At 42.4% G+C, this 17165-nt stretch overlaps 1 protein-coding gene across 2 annotated transcripts in view; it reads left to right on the top strand.

The window, feature by feature from the left end:
• Positions 1-3378: 3378 nt before the first annotated feature.
• The window catches only part of ZZZ3 (zinc finger ZZ-type containing 3), a 61729-nt gene continuing 47942 nt past the window's right edge, over positions 3379-17165 (top strand). The window contains exon 1 of one of the 2 annotated variants that reach the window (XM_074906411.1): positions 3379-3529. The gene's annotated coding sequence lies outside the window, so the exon portion shown is untranslated. Of the gene's footprint in view, positions 3530-3931; positions 4008-17165 lie in introns of those variants that run through there. The other variant, XM_074906412.1, reaches the window with a different exon arrangement.

Below are 17165 nucleotides of genomic sequence, written 5' to 3'. Positions count from 1 at the left end.
CTTTAGAAGAGTGTTCTTGTCCAGGGCTTACTGTGCAGCCACCCAAGTAATTCCACATAACAGCCAGTCCAGTGTGACCTCCCTTGAGTCAGAACAAATAAGCCTGAGCTGAACTCAGGACATGAATTCAGCTATAATCTTCCTCATCCTACATGCCCTTTTTAAGAGCTAGGGTAAATCCAGAGCTGTAGCCAAGAACATAAGCCCTGTTTTAACTGTGGTGTTGGGTGGCTAATGCTGTTCTTGGGGCATGGTGTAAAGATACCAGAGTTGCTGTCACAGAACTAACCTAGGTGTCCTTAGGATCAACTTCTCAATTGTGCCGAGTTGTAAAGAGTGAACTTTCATCAAAGCTGGACTGTGTGGTCTTAGGCAGTTCTTTGTGCGCAAACATTAGCTGAGGTTTCAGTGACATGGTGGGATATAAAGCATCTCAGCTGCTGATTTTATAGAAAGTACTGATTAGGGGGAGGGGGGCTGACTTTTTTTTTTTTTAGCTTGTCCCATTGTAACATGCTGAAAAGCTGTCATTAACACTGTTTTCCCTTCATCAGACTAGTGGGTTGTTTGGGGTGGGGTTTTTTGCTACCAACAGTGATGAGGCTAGAGAAATTGTTATTATGAGTAATACTCAAGGCTGCCCATAATAAATGCAACTACCAATTATTAGTACAAGACAGATGCTGTAGCACAGAAAAAACTGCAGCCACAAGACTTAGGAATGTGATATGGTTTGGGTAGGATATATGAGGAGCAAGAGAGACTGACTGGAAATGAATATGTATTGGAGAAAGCAGTGTGGTGCTGCTAGGCTGGACCATATTCCTTTATACATAGGAATTATTTAAAAGCTGCTTTAGGATACTGTGGGGAAGGGGCTGCAGGATAGCATGAGTGAATGACTAAAGATTTTGAATTGTGGGAACAACAGAGTGGATGTAGAGCCCCAGCCAGCTTCAAACAAAGCAGGTTTCTCCAGGTTTAAATGTAAATTCTCTTGGGTGGAGGTCTCTAGTAAGGACTGAGATGAAGTAGGTTTACTACACATGGACTGCTTTTTTCTTCTTTGCATAGTGTTAATTTTCCTCTGGAAGGCTAGCTGAGCCAGACTATGCTGTAGATACACAATGGCTGGATTAAATCCAGGGAAAAGCAGGGGGCATGCAGAGGTGGGTAGGAGCCTGGGGAGTATCCCTTTCATTAGTAGGAACCATTACCTGAAACATCACACCAGTCGCAACAGTTGGGTCTTTGTTATCATCCCATCACCAGACATTATTGCTTCTTAGGCAAGATGGCAGAACATAATATTTAAGTCCTTCTCTGTGAATTCAAAGCAAATCCTGGTGTAGGGTGTGGTTAGACAATACAGTTTGACAGGTTTAATCCCGTTGCCAAAAAGTTACAGCTGCCAAAAGAGGATTGTCTTGTTCCTCCCCTCTACTGGCAACACTCCCTCGCCCCCATCTCGCATGCTGGCTCTCAACGGTCTCCACGGTGAGCCAATGCAGCATATTTTCTGGCTGAAAACTAACACACCAGAAAGAGGAACAGTTTCTTAGTGGTTTAGGAAGTATGACTGGTTTACTGTGTGTATAGATGAGCACCAGAATGGGCAGCAGGAAAGACTGGGGGGCAGGGAAGATGGGGCAAGAGTGCTACCTTGTGTGTCAGCAGGCCCTCACATTATGTCAGCTATTGCTCAGCTGCACCTTTAAACGGCCATGAGAATTGGAAAAAAAATAACCCCATCGATTTTGCACTGAAGCAGCTGAGAAGAACCCTCGGTTCTACTTAAACACTTTTTCTGAAATGCAATAATATCTTCAGCCACTGCAGCTGTTTATCTAAGTGAACGTATTTCTAAATGGATTGCAACTCACAACATTTTAGTGCTTACAGGTGCTCCTGCAATAAACAGAAAAAGCACCATTCTTCTTTCAGCTTCGGGCACTGACAGAAGACTTAACTGACTGCATGAGAAAGTGGCATAGATTCAAGAAAAAAATTTCCTTCCCTCTCTTGTGGGATTTCAGTTGTTTTGAATCTGATCACCGGAGAAGACTTCCAAGTCAGGAAGACGCAGGGAAAAGTAAGAACTGCTTGGGAAAGTGGAAAAGCTACTGAGGTTTTTCTGCAGAGTCTGGCATTGCAGAACAAGGGTCTGTATGCACAATTTGGGCAATTAGGATTTTATTAAATCTGCTTTCTTTGCAAAAGTATCAATCAGCTAAATTACCATACGGTAACTACTTTTAAAAGCAATTGAATATATTCTTCAGTACTTTGTCTTCTGTTACAGAAAATGTTTTAGCTTAGGATTTTCTAGCAATTTGGAAAAGTTGTAAATTGTTCTTAACTGAAGAATTTCCTAAACCTTTAACAGAAGACTTTTGTGTTTCTTGGCTACATGAAGGTCTTCCGAATGCATTATAACTGTGGTACAGCAGGAAAAAAACAATGAGAGGTTACAAGGATGACAGATAACATAGTTGCTCTCTCTCTGTAGTAGAGGTAAATAATCTATTTCAGCAGGCTGCGTGCAGTAAATAGTAACTGTTGGTGATCGCATACATGTCGGCAGAGAACCAGGCGGCACCAAAAATGATAAATTTGAAAGCGCGATTGGTTAATTTTTAGTCATAACCCAGAGGGCTGGACTACCCCACGGTGCCTGTTCCGAGGCGCTGCTTGAAGCGAGCGCGCCAGGAGCGAGCGCTGGCAATTGTTCAGGAGCCGTGAACGAACCAGCTCCGCTTTTGGGGCGCAGAAGCGGCTGTGGCGGCAGGCGCGGGGACTTGCAGAGGCAGGCGCCGTTTCGTACGGGCGGGGAGGCAGCAATGCCAGCGCTGCCCTGCACCCGCGCTCCCCCTTCCCCTTCCCAACCGCAGCAAACCTGCAAGTCACCCGGCGCTGGCCGGCTGCTGCGCCGCGGCTCGGCGCCAGAGCAGCCCGCCGGAGGGGGCGGCGGGCGGGACGGCCGCGGCGCTGGCCGGCGCGGCGGGGAGCACCCGCGGGCGCCGCTCGGGGCCGCGCCGCCGCCTTCCTCCGCCCGCCTGGGCCGCCCGCCCGGGGCGGGCCCGCGGAGCGCCGTCCCCGCGGCTCAGGGCGCCCGGCCAGACACCTGCCCCAGCGCGGGGGGGGGCGCGTCCCCTCCCCCGGCCGCCTCGCAGGGCCGCCCCCCCCCCCCCCGGGTCATGCCGGAGCGCGGCGCCGCCCGGCCCCCCCGCCCGCCACCTCCAGCCCCGCCCGGGGGGGCAGCGGGGCCGTCCCCGGCCGCTGGCGGCGGGCAGCCGGGCCGGCCGCCTCCGCCCTCTGCCAGCAGGCGGAGCTGCAGGGAGCGGGTCCCCGCCGCAGCGGCTGGAGGGGGAGGGGAAGGAAGCGGAAGGAGCCGCCGCCGCGCCGAGGGGAGCAGGCGCTGTGCGGAGCCGCTGCCGCCGCCGCCGCCGCCGCCTGGTGCGGGCAGCACGGAGGGAGCGAGCGGCGCACGGGGCTGCGCGGGCCGGCCGCGCCGAGGAGCGGGCGGCAGGTGAGGGCGCGGGCCCGGCCCCGGGGGAAGGGGGGACCCGGATGGTGCCGAGTTCGGAACCCGCGAGGGGAGGGGGAAGGAGGAGGAGGAGGGAAGGCGAGGGGGGAAGCCCCCACGTGACCAGCGCGTGCGGGGAGGAGGTGGCGGCTCGCGCGCCCTGTTCGAATCAGCTGGCCCGCAGCGGCCCCTCGCGCGCGTGCGCGGCGGCCCCGCCTCCCCGCCCCCCGCGTTACGTGTGCGCGGGGGTGTCCGTGCGCGCGCCCGCCCTGACGCGGCGCGGCTGGACGCACGTGCGCGGCGCCGCGGCCGCCATATTGGGTCCGAGCTGAGCGCGGGCGGTGCGCGTGCGCGCGCGCGGGGCCGGGCCGGGTCGCGGGGCGGGGCGGGGCGGGGCGGGGGGCGGAAATCTCGCGAGGTCGCGCGGTCCCTGCGGGAGCGGGCCGGCTGCGGGATGGCGGCGCAGCGCTGGGCGTGCTGGGTAATGGTAACGGGGGCCCGGGGGGCGGGGACCCTGGGACCAGCCTCCTCCCCGCCATCGTGCCCCGGGCCACACGGGGAGCGGGGCGGGGTTGGGCGCCCCGGGGAAGCGCGACTGGCTCCGCTCCGCTCCCTCCTCCCCCCCGCCCCGGCCCTGCCCCGCCTCACCTCAGATCACCTCTCGCCTGCCCCTCGCAGTGCCCGGGCCGCGCCGCGGCAGCCCCCCCCGCCCTCCCCTGGCTCTCCAGAGGAGCGCCGGCTGCAGCGCCCTGGCCCGCGCCCCGTCCCGCCGCCTGCTCCGCGCCTCTCCCCTCGCAGCCGCCGCTGCCCTTGCGGCCGGGGCCCTCCCGCCGCAGGTGCCGGGCTTGCGGGCTGTGCTCCTGGCGCCGACCCGGGGTGGGCGGCGTGCCCCTTGGTTGTTCCCCGCAGTCCTGCCGTATCACCTGCTTGACAGGGCGCCCAGCTCCACAGCGCGAACTTGGCTGCGCCTCTGAGGGCTCCAGTGCTGCTCGCACAGCTTCCAGTCTGCGTTAACGTCCAGAGGTCCTTTGGCCCTTCCTCCAGCAGCGTGCAGTCTTGGGCCATACCCTTGCCCCTGACAAGCACCTGCTGGTGTTTTTGCTGTCTCGGCTTGCGTTTCACACCTGTCCCATGCTGTTCCTTCTGTACTCGTTTAGGTTTCTGCTGTTGAACCCAAACAGCTCCTACCCTGTAGAAACGCTAATGTTTTAAGGATGCAGAGGTCCAAAAAGAGGGAGATTTAACATCACAAATCTGATCTCTCTTGGGGCTATGATACATGAACCATTATATCCCAAATTTCTGCTGTACGTTTCTGTTTTCTCTAGTATTTGGAAAAATAATTTCAATAGTATCCAAGCATCCCATCTCGACAATATCCTCTTTGTCTCCTAGTCCTGATCTCTCTTAAGGGAGAGCATATGGTTCTGTTTCTTCCTTATGGTGTCTTCCATCCCTGATTATCCAGGAAAGCTGGCAGTTTTTGTAGACCTGGAGTATAACTTTGCATTTTACTAACCTGGTTTTTAGGCTGCCACATAACTGATACTAAATTTTTTATAAAAGAATATGTTCTTTGGGCTTTGAAGTTGCAAGCTTTATTTTGGAAATATGTTTGCGGTTATTATTAAACAAATTGTAGTAGCTCTTCAGTGGTTGTACATATATTTGCATGTTTTCCACTGATACTGCCGCTATTACTGTACCGATAACATAGTGATCATTTACTGGAGGCTTTTAACGTGAAGCTCTAGGTGTAGTCTATATTTCATATAAATATTAAATTGTACAACCTTTTGACAATACGCTTTTTGGGTGTATTTCTAACCGATGGTTAGATATTATTCTTCTCCCCCCTTCCTAGCTGCTACAAGGACTGGTGATTGACTTAGGGACTGGTAGGTTTGGGGTTAGCAAAATTTGATTCTTTACAGAAGCCAGTATAGCTTGTCAGAAAATAAGATGACAAGTTACTGTCATCTTATTTGTTTTCAAGTATCTTTTAATCTTACGGTATTGTCTTTTGAATGAATAATATTAGCGTTTACTTAATCGGAAGTGGAAAAAAAAGGTGGTGTGTGTTAAACAGTAGGAGAGAAAAATGCAGTTCTTTCAAAATAAAGAGTATGTGGTAAAATGTTCAAACAAGTAGGTATTGGGTGAAATTTTCACCTAGTTGAAGTCACTCATGAAGTTCCCATTGCCTTAGAAGGGATTAGCAGTTAGTAATTTACTTTAACATGTGACTTCTAGCAAGTCATTCAGAACATGAACAACTGTGGTTGCAGATTAACCCCAGCACTGTCATAGTTGCTTCATAAAAACAACCATTCTATGTCTTGAATTTACAGTAAGGCTTTTTGTGAAGGACTGCTACACAGTATGACCATGTGTGTCAGTAAGGAGCAGCAATTATGACCTTAAATTGAAATACTGCTGATAATTTATGTGTCTAGTTATTTAGTCCAGTATAGGTAGTTCTTGCAATTCTCAGCTGTGCCACTGTTAATCTGAAACAATTTTTCCTTTGCATTGCATCAAGTGTGTATTTACTAAGGAGATAGGCTGTATTAAATAGCTTAGTTACTAACCTATTTAGTAATGAAGTTCAATCGTATGTTTTGTCTCATAATTTTTAACACTTCTTGAAAAAGAGAAATATCAAATAGGATTTTTTGAGCTTAGCGTTATTACAGATCTAATGTGCAGAAATAACTAGATCTCTGTTTCACAAAATTTGGGCTTCTATTCTACAGCTGAACAGCACGTGACTGTTCTGATACTTATCAGTGTTTCTAACATAGTTATGTAGTGAGATTCCAGTCTGCTGTCATAGTCTCGTTCGGAATGAAGGCTTTACTCTCCCAGTATTTCCAAGAGACTTAAAAGAATTTTTTTAGTTTTGGTTCTTCCGAGATCATTCTAGATACTTTGATTAAGTTGACTTCTGATCAGTAGGAGTTGTCTGGTTGATACAAGGTGGAAAGAGTTTCACTCTGCTCTTTTACCACCTTGTTGGAGAAAGGAATAAGAAAATTTTTCTTCATGTTTCTAAAAGTACTCAGGAAGTTGGAACAAAAGTTTTTACAGTCTGCCCTACTGCCAATTATGGGATTCTTCTTGTTTTTTAAATTAGTCTTTCACATTTGTCTTTCGAGCCACTATTGTGGTTTGCTTTGTCTTGGTTTTCCCCAAAATGGAAGTCTTTGCATTGTGTGGGAACTGATGGTACAGGTTTCTCTGGTCATAAAGAATCATATTTGCAAGAGATAACTTATTTTTCAAGCATTCAGCACTTGCTTATATACATATATTTACACTGCACACACAGTTATAGAAATGCAGTACTGTAAGACCTATTGCTCCCTTTCTTTAGGGTTGGTTTAAATGCACTTAGATTATTCCAGACAGATATTTGTAGAACTTGTCCTTAAAAACCTTGAACAAGAAAAATTCTGCCACCTCTGTAGGCGTGAGTGAAGTTGCAGAAAGTGAGAAACTTTCTCACTTCTGTAGTGAGGAAGGTTTTTGGGTTTGTTTTTTTATTTTTAGTTTCCAAATTAAGTGTTCTTTGCTGGAAATGAGGCTACTGATTATAAGAACTTGCTTTTGGTAAACTTACACTCTAACACTTAAGGGTATATTGTTCTAGTCTTAAGAACATTGTAAATATGATTTCTGCTTCAAAAACTGCCTTGGTTGTAGAAGAACCATCATGCGAGTTTATTTTGGTTTTGTGAAAACTTCCAGTTTGAGTAACTTGTAAAACACACTTAAGAAATGCAGAGCTGAACATTAAATAGTGGGTTCTCTTACTGAACAGTGTTTTTCAAACGAAAGGTTTAAAAAGATTCTCTGGTTAAGTGCAGCTTTGTAATCAAATACTTGGTTTTGTAGCATGGTAGGTTGATAATTTGCACAGTTTGTGTTCAAAATTTGGGTATTGTTTTAACAGTTTGCATCTACTTTCTCTTATACAGTTTGTCATACAAGAGGTTTTTTGTATTTTTGGAGTAAAAGCTTAGTAGCTTAATTTACAATAACTGTTCTTTAAAGTTACTTTAATGCTTATAATTAATTCAGTTAAATGTAGAAATACAGAAAGGTCAGCTAGGCCAATCCTCTGCCCTTTGGAGGTGTACTGAGATCATTCCCTCTGCTGACAAAGTTCCCCTTTGTTTGGTTAAAGTTTTACCTGATACTCAATTTAAATATTTTTGCTTTGCATTAGGCTGATTGCTTTGTGTCTCGTTGCCTCAGAAAACGGTTGATTCTCCTTGTAGCAATGTTTTATCTATGAGATTGCCATTAGCTGCTCTCCCAATTTTTCCGGTGTATTAAACATCATCGTAGGACATAGGAATATGAATGTTGGCAAGACAGGCAATTTGATTGTCCACAACTTTAAACATGTTTTTACTAGTTCATATTTAAATACAGTATATGTAAACACAAATACTTGTTTTGATTAGTGGTGCACGTGTGCCAGACAAACCAGAGGTAAGAAGTGTAAAAGCTTTCTTTTCAGAGAATAGGTCAGTAGTAGAGCAGTTTTGTCAGTCTCTTACAGCTTTGCCATGAGAAATGCCTGATTTGTGTCCCTAAAATGTAGCGATTTGAACTTTAAAACACTTATGTAGAAAATGTAAAAGTCAGAAAGGAAATGAGTGTTCTTGAGAGTTTGCCTGTTGGCACATAAGTGGTAACACCCTGGGCTTTTTTTGTTGTTTTTGTTTTATTGGCATATATATATGTACGTAAGATCTGAATTTTTCAGAGGTAGTGGGGGTTTTTTGTGAATTGAAGTGTCTCTTTAGTATCTCTAGTGTAGGAAAGAAAAACAGGGATATAGCCCAAATTAAAAATTGGAGGAGCTATGCAACTGGGTTACTGTGCCACATACAAATACATTAAAGGAGGAGGAGAGTGGCAAAGCCTCCCCTGTATATTTGTTTTTGAAAGATACTCTGCCTGTACAGTAGTGTTGAAGTTAGGAATTTTATCTCCACGGCTAAAGAATCTAGAAACACCAAAAATAGATACTGTTAGAGAAGATTTACCATGCTGGTTAGTTACTTATTAATTAAATGCTTTAAGGATACTTCAGATTGAAGGCATGCATTGAGTAGAATTGTGCAGGTGTATTTTCTGAATTTAATCCTGTTTAGTCTTTCACTTTGTGACCTGGATGATAGAACAAAGCAGATTTACTAACTGTCTGGACGGTACAAATCTGGGAGGGAATACAAGCATTAGAGCGGGAAATGGTCTTGACAAATTGGATAAATGACCTGAACTATATGGGATGCAGTTCAGTAAAGAGAAACAAAAAATAATACATTTAGGTAGCAACAGTAATCTTAAACATAAGAAACAACTGTCTGGGTGACAGTGCTGCAAATAAGCAGCTGTGTGACAAAATGAACATAGAGCAATCACAAGAGTTCTATAAAAAAGCTAGTCATACTGGGATATATGGACAGAATTGGTTTTGTGTGTTAGATACAGAAGATGTACTGTCTCCATTTGTGTTACTCTACTTCAAACAGATTTGGATCAACTGAAGGGTGTTTAGAGAAGAGTTGCAATAATGACCTTCGAGGAAGGACTGGAAGAATTGCACTTATTTAGTCTATAGCAGCGATGGGGAGAGGTAATAATAGGCTTTGAGTATGGTAAAGATTGCTACAGAGAAGAATTTACTAAACTGTCCTCTATAGGTAGAATAAGAAATAATGGTCCTAAAGAGCATGAAAGGAGATTTTGATGTTAGGAAAAACTTTACTGCTCTGTAGATAGATGATCACAGGGATAAATATCTGAGGGAGATCATGGGATATCTATTGCTGAAAGTGCTCTAGAAAAGGTTAAATAACCTCCTTTTAGAGGTGTTTTAGTTAGTATAGTTGGTCTGTCCATGGCACGGGAAGTAGGATGACTTGCCAACATTACATCTCTGCACATTTTTATGACTTTTGTAATTTTGCTGGTCATGATTTACAAAAACCCCCAAACCTCATGGTTGAGCTAAAAAAAATTAATGATATGGCAGTTTGTAAGATTCATTTAAAAAAATAATCATCAAATATATTAATTAAAGGCTCTTTTATAAAGCATTTATTAAAGCCTTATGTAATTTAATATTGAAATAATAATAGAGTACTAATTGTAGATTTAATATCGTTGACTTAACCTTTAGCTAGAGTTGAAGTCTTTAAGAAGACTTCATCAAAGAGAAACAAAGTTCAAAAAATTAAGTCTGTGGAGCCGTGGAATCAGGTGCATTTCAGGATCTGGAACAGAACAAATCATTCAATTTCACCTTATTTCTGTAAAATAGAGAGAACAGGTATTATGTGGATGTATTTTGAGGAGGGAGAATCATCACTTATAAAGTATCTTCAGGTTCCTGAAGAGTTTATTGTATAAATATGATGTTACTTAGACTTGGTTTGTGTTTCATGAATTAAAACCAGATTTCGTTCTTTCATGTCCATCACTGTCTAATAGTCACAATATGAAACAACCTGAATAGAAATGTATCCTTTCTACTACATATACTAGTTTTAAAGAAAATTTCTCCTTTGAGATTGTTTTAGGTGATATAAAAATATTTTATTGAATTGGAAGAACTAACCTTGACACAAATGATTTGTTAAAGCTTTTCAGGGTTAAAACTACTGGGCAATTGAACAAAACTGTCTTTTGAGTTATTCTGGACTTTTTCTATTCAAAGTCAACTGTCTACATTCCATGGTGGAAGTTAATTCTAACAGTTTATTTCAGTAAACTTTTATTTAACTTTCAGTTAAATAAATGTGATCTCAAACTTGTTAATGAGAATCGTATTTCTAAAAATTGATAAAGGAAGAATGGAAACACTTCACTACATTAGAGTGATGTCAGAAAAGGAATTTGTTCTTTTCCTCAAATATTTTAAGTCTTCCAGGGATTTTCCTTCTATGTTTCACTGCAGTACAGAGGCTTTTTTGTACAGTATTATAAAGGGGTCACAGTGTCTCATGCAGTAAGGGCACAAAGGCTTAAGTCTTAGACAGAGACAGATGCACCTATTCCCTAAGCTCCACCTGAAGAGCTGTAACTGAGAATAAATTGTCAGACAGAACTGTCTGAAAAAGGCTGTTTTAATCTGGAGTTGGAGAAGCATTGCTTGCAGAGTGAACTGAGGGAGTGTATAGGCAGTGACTGACTGAAAGAGTGGGAATCTCTTAGCATTACAACAGATGCTGGGGTTTGTTTGCTTGGTTGCTTTCTGTTTCCAAGTGTATAAAGTCTTTTGGCAATTTTAAAAATTGTATTTTATTAATCATTCTGAAGTTAGAATATATTGGTATATGTTTTCCACCACTACCTTCTTTTCATTTACTTGCGCTTTCTCTGTACATGTCTCTGAAAGTCGAAGTAGCAGTGAGTTTTATTGGTTAGGTATACATGATTATATTGCTTTTGTTAGTAACTACTCTAAATTGTCACTTGGAAAATATCCGACAGTGTTTCTGTTCTTTGCTGTACTGCCAGTGCTGTTCTTTGGGTGATTCCTGAAAAACTCGGCTTCAGTAAAAAGGAACCTAACCAGATGTCCTTAGTTCTTTTCAATCCCTTCTGCTGCAACTTTACTTTTTTTTTTTTTTTTTTTTAATTGTCCAGGAAAAACAGGCAAAATAAAAAGCCACTAAAGCTTACAATTTTTTTTTAACTAGTTTTCTATTTTTAGCAGAATCATGGTGTTTATTGCATCAGTCTCTGGAAATTCTGCTGTATGCAGTGCATTGCAAAAAATGCAGCAAGGCTGAAAAAAACATTATTCACAGTATTGTTGTGAAGGCTGCAGTAGTGTAATTATTTTTCATATTGAAATGCTGGGGTTTCAACCCCAAGCCCCAAATTAAGGTTGACAATTGGGTGATTCCCACAGCCCTTCACAAAGGGGGGGTGAGTTTGCCTTTAGGCTTCCCTCCAGGGTGCAGCCGGCCTTGCAGACAGAGCCATTGGGCAAACGAGCCCCAGGTGTCTGCATTCAGTAAACAAGGGTCAGGTGTCCCACTGAGGGATAAAAGCTGGGACCACTTGCAGGAGGGGCAGTGTCTGTGTGCGAGGTGGATGCCCTGTGCAGATTTTCCTGTTGGGGGAGGCTCTCCAGCCTCCCTGGGACTGGGCTCCAGTCAGGTCTGGCTTTTGTAAACGTGGGCTGTGCAGAGATTCAGTGTGTGGCTTCCCTGGTCTTATGTGTTTGGCTTGTTGACTCGGTTGTCTCCTGTCCCTTCTGTGAGAGGCTGCATGTCACCATTTATTCCACCCGTTGTTGGTCATGCGGTGTCGTTGTTGGGGTCAGTGGGATTGGTGTCGATTATGTATTATTATGACTTGTTTGTACCCCCAGCGCTCACCCATGTACTGACCCTTTTGCATCAAATACAACTTGGTTATTGGTTCATCTTTATGCTGGCTGTGTCCTTTATGCTAGGCCTGATAATTGGCAAAACACATATATGCTTGCATAGTTTTAAATCCATCTGTGAGGAAGTGGTTTCTGACAAAATGAAGTGTAGTTACCTCATTTCAGTGTGATCAGCTGAGAATTTCTCTGGATCATATAGTCGGGAATCCACTGATCTTTTGTTAAGAGGATTCCTAAGATACTTCAGATCAGGAAGGTTCTTCACATAGGTGCCATCTCACAGCCAGTGCTGAAAAGGCCAACGAGAAACATTTACTCTTTGTATGATGTCCTAGTGCAAAGAAAGCTTCCTACTCCTCCCCACCCCAAAGTGAAATCTGTCTTTTTCAGTTTTCCTTTCTTACTTTACAGTTCGTTTTAAGCCTTTTTAGATCCTAAGTCTTACCTCAGTGGGGTTCTTGACAGGTATTTGGAGGTCTTAGCTGTTGAACCAATGCATTGCTTTATGGAGTACAGTTTGCTGTCAGAACCATTCAAATAATCCAGGCGTGTAAGTGTAAAGGAACAGATTTCTTGATGTTAGTATCTAGACAGTCCTTTTGTTGCTGTTGTTTTATGACTAGCCCTCAGAAAAACACCACACCGACAGCATAGGTAATTCATTTCTTTTCAATATTTGTGAATTTCAGTTATGTCACTCATGATCTGAAAATATCCCTTGTTAATTACAGCCCAGAATTGATTTTATTCAAACTTACTGTGCTGCAGTGAAGGGTTATGTCTTTTTCTCTTATCAGAATTCTGAATGTAGAGAGGGAATCTTCTGCAGGTATATGGAGGTAAAGGCAGGCCGGTTAGTGTCATTCTGTCCAGTGTGACTCATGTCTCATTGATTTTCTACTTGAGAGGTAACTCTGGTAATCAAACTGTTGGTGTCCTGCTTTTTAGGTATAGCTCATAATTGACTTTAGTTGCAGTTAGATCAGCTGCCTTTTAAAAAAACTCTTGTTAGATTTTTCTATGCCTGTATTTACTTGATCCAATAAATTCTCCCCAATAAACCACTCCAAACAAAGGTCAGGAAGTTGTCCATGAGAAACAGGAGAGCTGTGGAGAGGCTTAATGTGTTCTTGGTACCATTTTCAGTTTTGATTCATGTGTCACTGTAGTTTTGTTATATGACTTGTACCAAATAATCATGTGGATGTTTCTTCTCATCCTATATATTCTGTCAGTAGGCTTGATTTGCAGAAGTGGCATGAGCTAGAATCTGTTTGCATATCCTCCCTTAAAAGTTCTGTTTGCTTATCCTCCCTTAAATGTGTGCTTTACCACTCCTGGGCTATAGTTACAGCTTCCCTAGTTGGTTAGCTCTTGCTACTGCTTTGTGTCATGGCTTAAGCCCAATTGGCAACTGAGCACTGTGTGGCCGTTTGCTCATGCCTCCTGCACACCCCCACCCCCCAGTGGGATGGGGAGGAGAATCAGAAGAAAAGGGTGAAACCTCGTTGTTAAGATAAGGACAGTTTAGTAGGACAAGGAGAGAAGTAGTAATAATAATATTAATAAAATAATGTATAAAGTAAGTGATGCAGTGCAATTGCCCACCACCCAGAACCTGATGCTTAGCCTCAACTGTGATCCCTCCTACCCCCAGTCAGCTCCCCCAGTTATGTACTGAGCATGGTGTTACATGGTATGGAATGTCCCCCCTGGCTAGTTCAGGTCAGCTATCCTGGCCATGCCCCCTCCCAGGTTCTTGTGAACATTAACTCTATCCCAGCCAAACCCAGGACACTTTGAAACAAAAGTCTGCTTTTCTTATACTTAGAAATTAAGTTTTGTTGAAATCTGGACGACTGTTTCTTTTTGACTTTCACTGACTATATTTTCCATAATGAGAAGATGTCAAAGAGAGCCCAAGGGTTTGAATCAGTAATAAATAAGGATATAGAAAGTCTTATTTTTTTTCTCTGATGCCTTTTTTGTGCTTCAGATTCTGTCAGTGAAGACTTGCTTCAACTGGATTTCAGTTAAATTTTCAGTAGAATTTTAACAGTTTTATATTTGAGTGAACAGTAAACCAGAATGAAAATAAAGTAAAACATGGTGCTATGACCCCTGTTTTGCAGAAGCAAAATGTTTCCCCCAAGGAGTTCACAATTCTAGTGTAATATAGGTTTTAACTGGGTAATGCAGATGGAAACAAACAGTAAGATGGTTGAATTATTTCTTGTGCATGAGTTATAAGATATTTTTATCCTCATCGTAGAAGATTAGAGTTCCAAATTAAAACAAGTAACTGTGCTTCTTATGCTTACAGAGCATAAGCGAGAGCCTGAGAGTAAGGCTTCGCATTACAGCTAACCTGATCCAGTGGGTATCTGTCACCAAAATACATAGTTGTGACCCCTGCTTTCCACTGGCACCTGTACTTATTTGAGTATTACAGTAAGCCTGTGTAGGGAGCTAAACCAGCAGGAAAATAATGGCTCTTTTGTAGGGGTTTGTATTTTCTAAATCAGCTCATTGTGAGGTTGGATTGAACACTAAAGCAAATGCATGGGAAAAATCGGGATGATGCACCCGAGAGTTACAAGGGAGTGGGATTGCTCCTTTTTGTAGATTAAATCACTTAACTGTAAAATGAAACCTCACCTGGGAAGTCTTGTTGCAAAATTAAAGAGAGAATGATTGAAGGCTAACCAGAGTGTGAATCAACCCTGTTAGTAAGATAATAGATGGGTGTGGCTTGCTTTGCCCTTTTAGAAAGATACGGGGAAAGTCGTGCCTTGGACAAAGCAATAAACTATGGAAATGCTCTTTGGATAATGCTCTAAATGGATATAAGTGGAGCAGGGGTAGAGAAAAGAGCAATGTGGTAATTAGGATGCAAAATGACAAGATCCTCATGAGAGTTACCTCCTTGGGGTAACAGTGGAAAACTTCATAAATCAAGCCAACTGCTGAAAGAGTGTTCAATTGCTTAAAAAGGTGTTTGCCATTGGATCTTCATAACCTTCATTGTCAATGAATGTGTAACATTAAACATAGACTCCTGGACTGGCACAATGTACTATTAATTATGATTCTGTTAGCTCACACATGGATTTACAGTTTTATTTCCTTAGTGGCTGTTTAAATACACGGACATTGTAGAGTTGCTCTTTCTCATCACTAAGAGTGAATAAAAAACAGTTTTTAATGTTTTCCTTAACTGAGCAACAATAATCCAAACTGTGTGCATGCAGAATTCCAGAAAAGTAGTGCCCACTTTAGCTGCCACATGATTTAAGAGGGAGATTTTCAGTCAAAATAGACAGGTGTTTTAAATGTTAGAAGATGTTCAGAGTTAATTTCAATCAAATATTTAGAGTAGTGATATTTTAATAAAATTGTTTCAGTGATGGCAGAAAAAAACCCCTCTACTCTGATAATAGTTTAGAGATGATACAAATCTGAAGACTCTTGATTTCACTACTGTCTTGAGTCAGAGTTGTAGAAGAATCTCACAGAACTGAGCAGATGGGTGATAAAATAGAAGCAAAACCCAATTTTCAGAAATGTGAAGTAATGTATAAGAATAAAATAACTTTATGCAAAAAGCCACCAATGCTGACTTTAAATCAACTATTACTGTTCAGGAGAGTGTCTGATAGACATTTCTATAAAAACATCAACTCAGTTTTCACTAGCTGTCAGAAAAAGTAAATAGTGTTAAGTATTATTAGAAAGGGGTCATAACATAAAACATTACTATTCTGTGGTAAAAATCCATGACACACATAGACCATGCTTTGAATATGATTATCCCTCACTGATCTGTCTGCTAGACTTAGTACAGAAAAAGGCAACAAGAATAATCAAAGGTTTGGGATTGCTTCTCTATGCAGAACACCAAGGAGATAAGCCAAATAAAATATCCATTAATTCTGGGAGTGTACAGCAAAGTTATGTTCTCAGGTCTGTCATGCCATACATAGTCACTGTATTTCAGTCCTTTTTTTTGTTTCTAGATACAGTCAAACTAATTTTTAAAGGTATGGAGGTTGTAAATATTCTTTTTTTTCTCCTGTTATCAAGAAAAGAATGTGTTTAATTGCTTACTGCCCTAGGACAGATAATATATCATTGAGTTATGAGGGCTTTGTATATTCAAGATACAGCAAAGGCTGTTTAGGGGCTATATTCTTACTGTATGTATTCTTCTTTTATGGCTACAGCATTATGCTGTGGATAATACAGTTCATGGAAGAATAATTTCATATTTTAATACAAATTTTAGATGTTCTCTAAGAGAGCTGATAATCGGTTATTTTAAAATAATATTTTAAAGAAGGTTAAGCAGTTTTATGGATGCATGTAAATTACATTTGTCAAGTTAATCCTTACTTAATACTTGATGTCAGCTCTTCAGAGGAGTTATTCCTAAGGAAGCAATAAGCATAGCACTTGGCTTGACATAGCACTGTTAAATTCCTTAGAACAGTTTGAAAAAACTGCCTTAGAAAGGGTCAGTAAGGCTTTTTCTTAGGACATAACTTGCAAACAGTAAGTGATTTACTATTAAAAAAAGCTGTGTAGAGTCTTCTGCTTGATATCTTTATAAATGCAAGTGTGCATATGACAGAGTGAATTAATGTAATGTCTAACTTTGTAACTGCTTGTATTATTTTCAAATTCATACTGTAAAGATTCCAAACTGTATGTGTGGCAAACTCGGAAAGCTACTGGTCAAATTTTTTGGTTTTGTAAGAAATAAGCATTTGGAGTAATGAAATCTCTATAACCAAATGTTTCAGAGGGATAAAAAATCAGAAAAAAATCTATTTATTTGTGTAAGTCAATATGTAACTCCATAGGAAATAAACCTCAGTCTAAATGGCTAAGTTATCTCATATCTTCAAATTAGAAGTTTTTTGATGTGTTGTCACTTGATACAGCATGGACAATCTGGTGTGCATTTCAGAGGCAAGACCCATGCTTGTGGAGAGCAAGAACTTAACTGGAAGTGCAGATTTTGTACTGCTGTGGTGGGTTAGCCATTTAGGAAACTGTCTGAACTCCGGCAATCTGCTCATGTTTGCTTAGGGTAGGTGTGGAAACTATATAATTCACACTCTGACCCAGCTTCTGGCAGCTCCTTCCTGTTGCCTGAATCTGTGGTAAAATATGAAGGTAAATGGTAGCTCTCTTTTCCTTTGTTCTTGTGCTTTGAGG

The sequence above is a fragment of the Athene noctua genome, chromosome 5, assembly GCF_965140245.1.
Source record: "Athene noctua chromosome 5, bAthNoc1.hap1.1, whole genome shotgun sequence".
Classification (NCBI taxonomy): Eukaryota; Metazoa; Chordata; class Aves; order Strigiformes; family Strigidae; genus Athene; species Athene noctua.
This window is presented reverse-complemented; position numbering and strand designations above follow the sequence as displayed.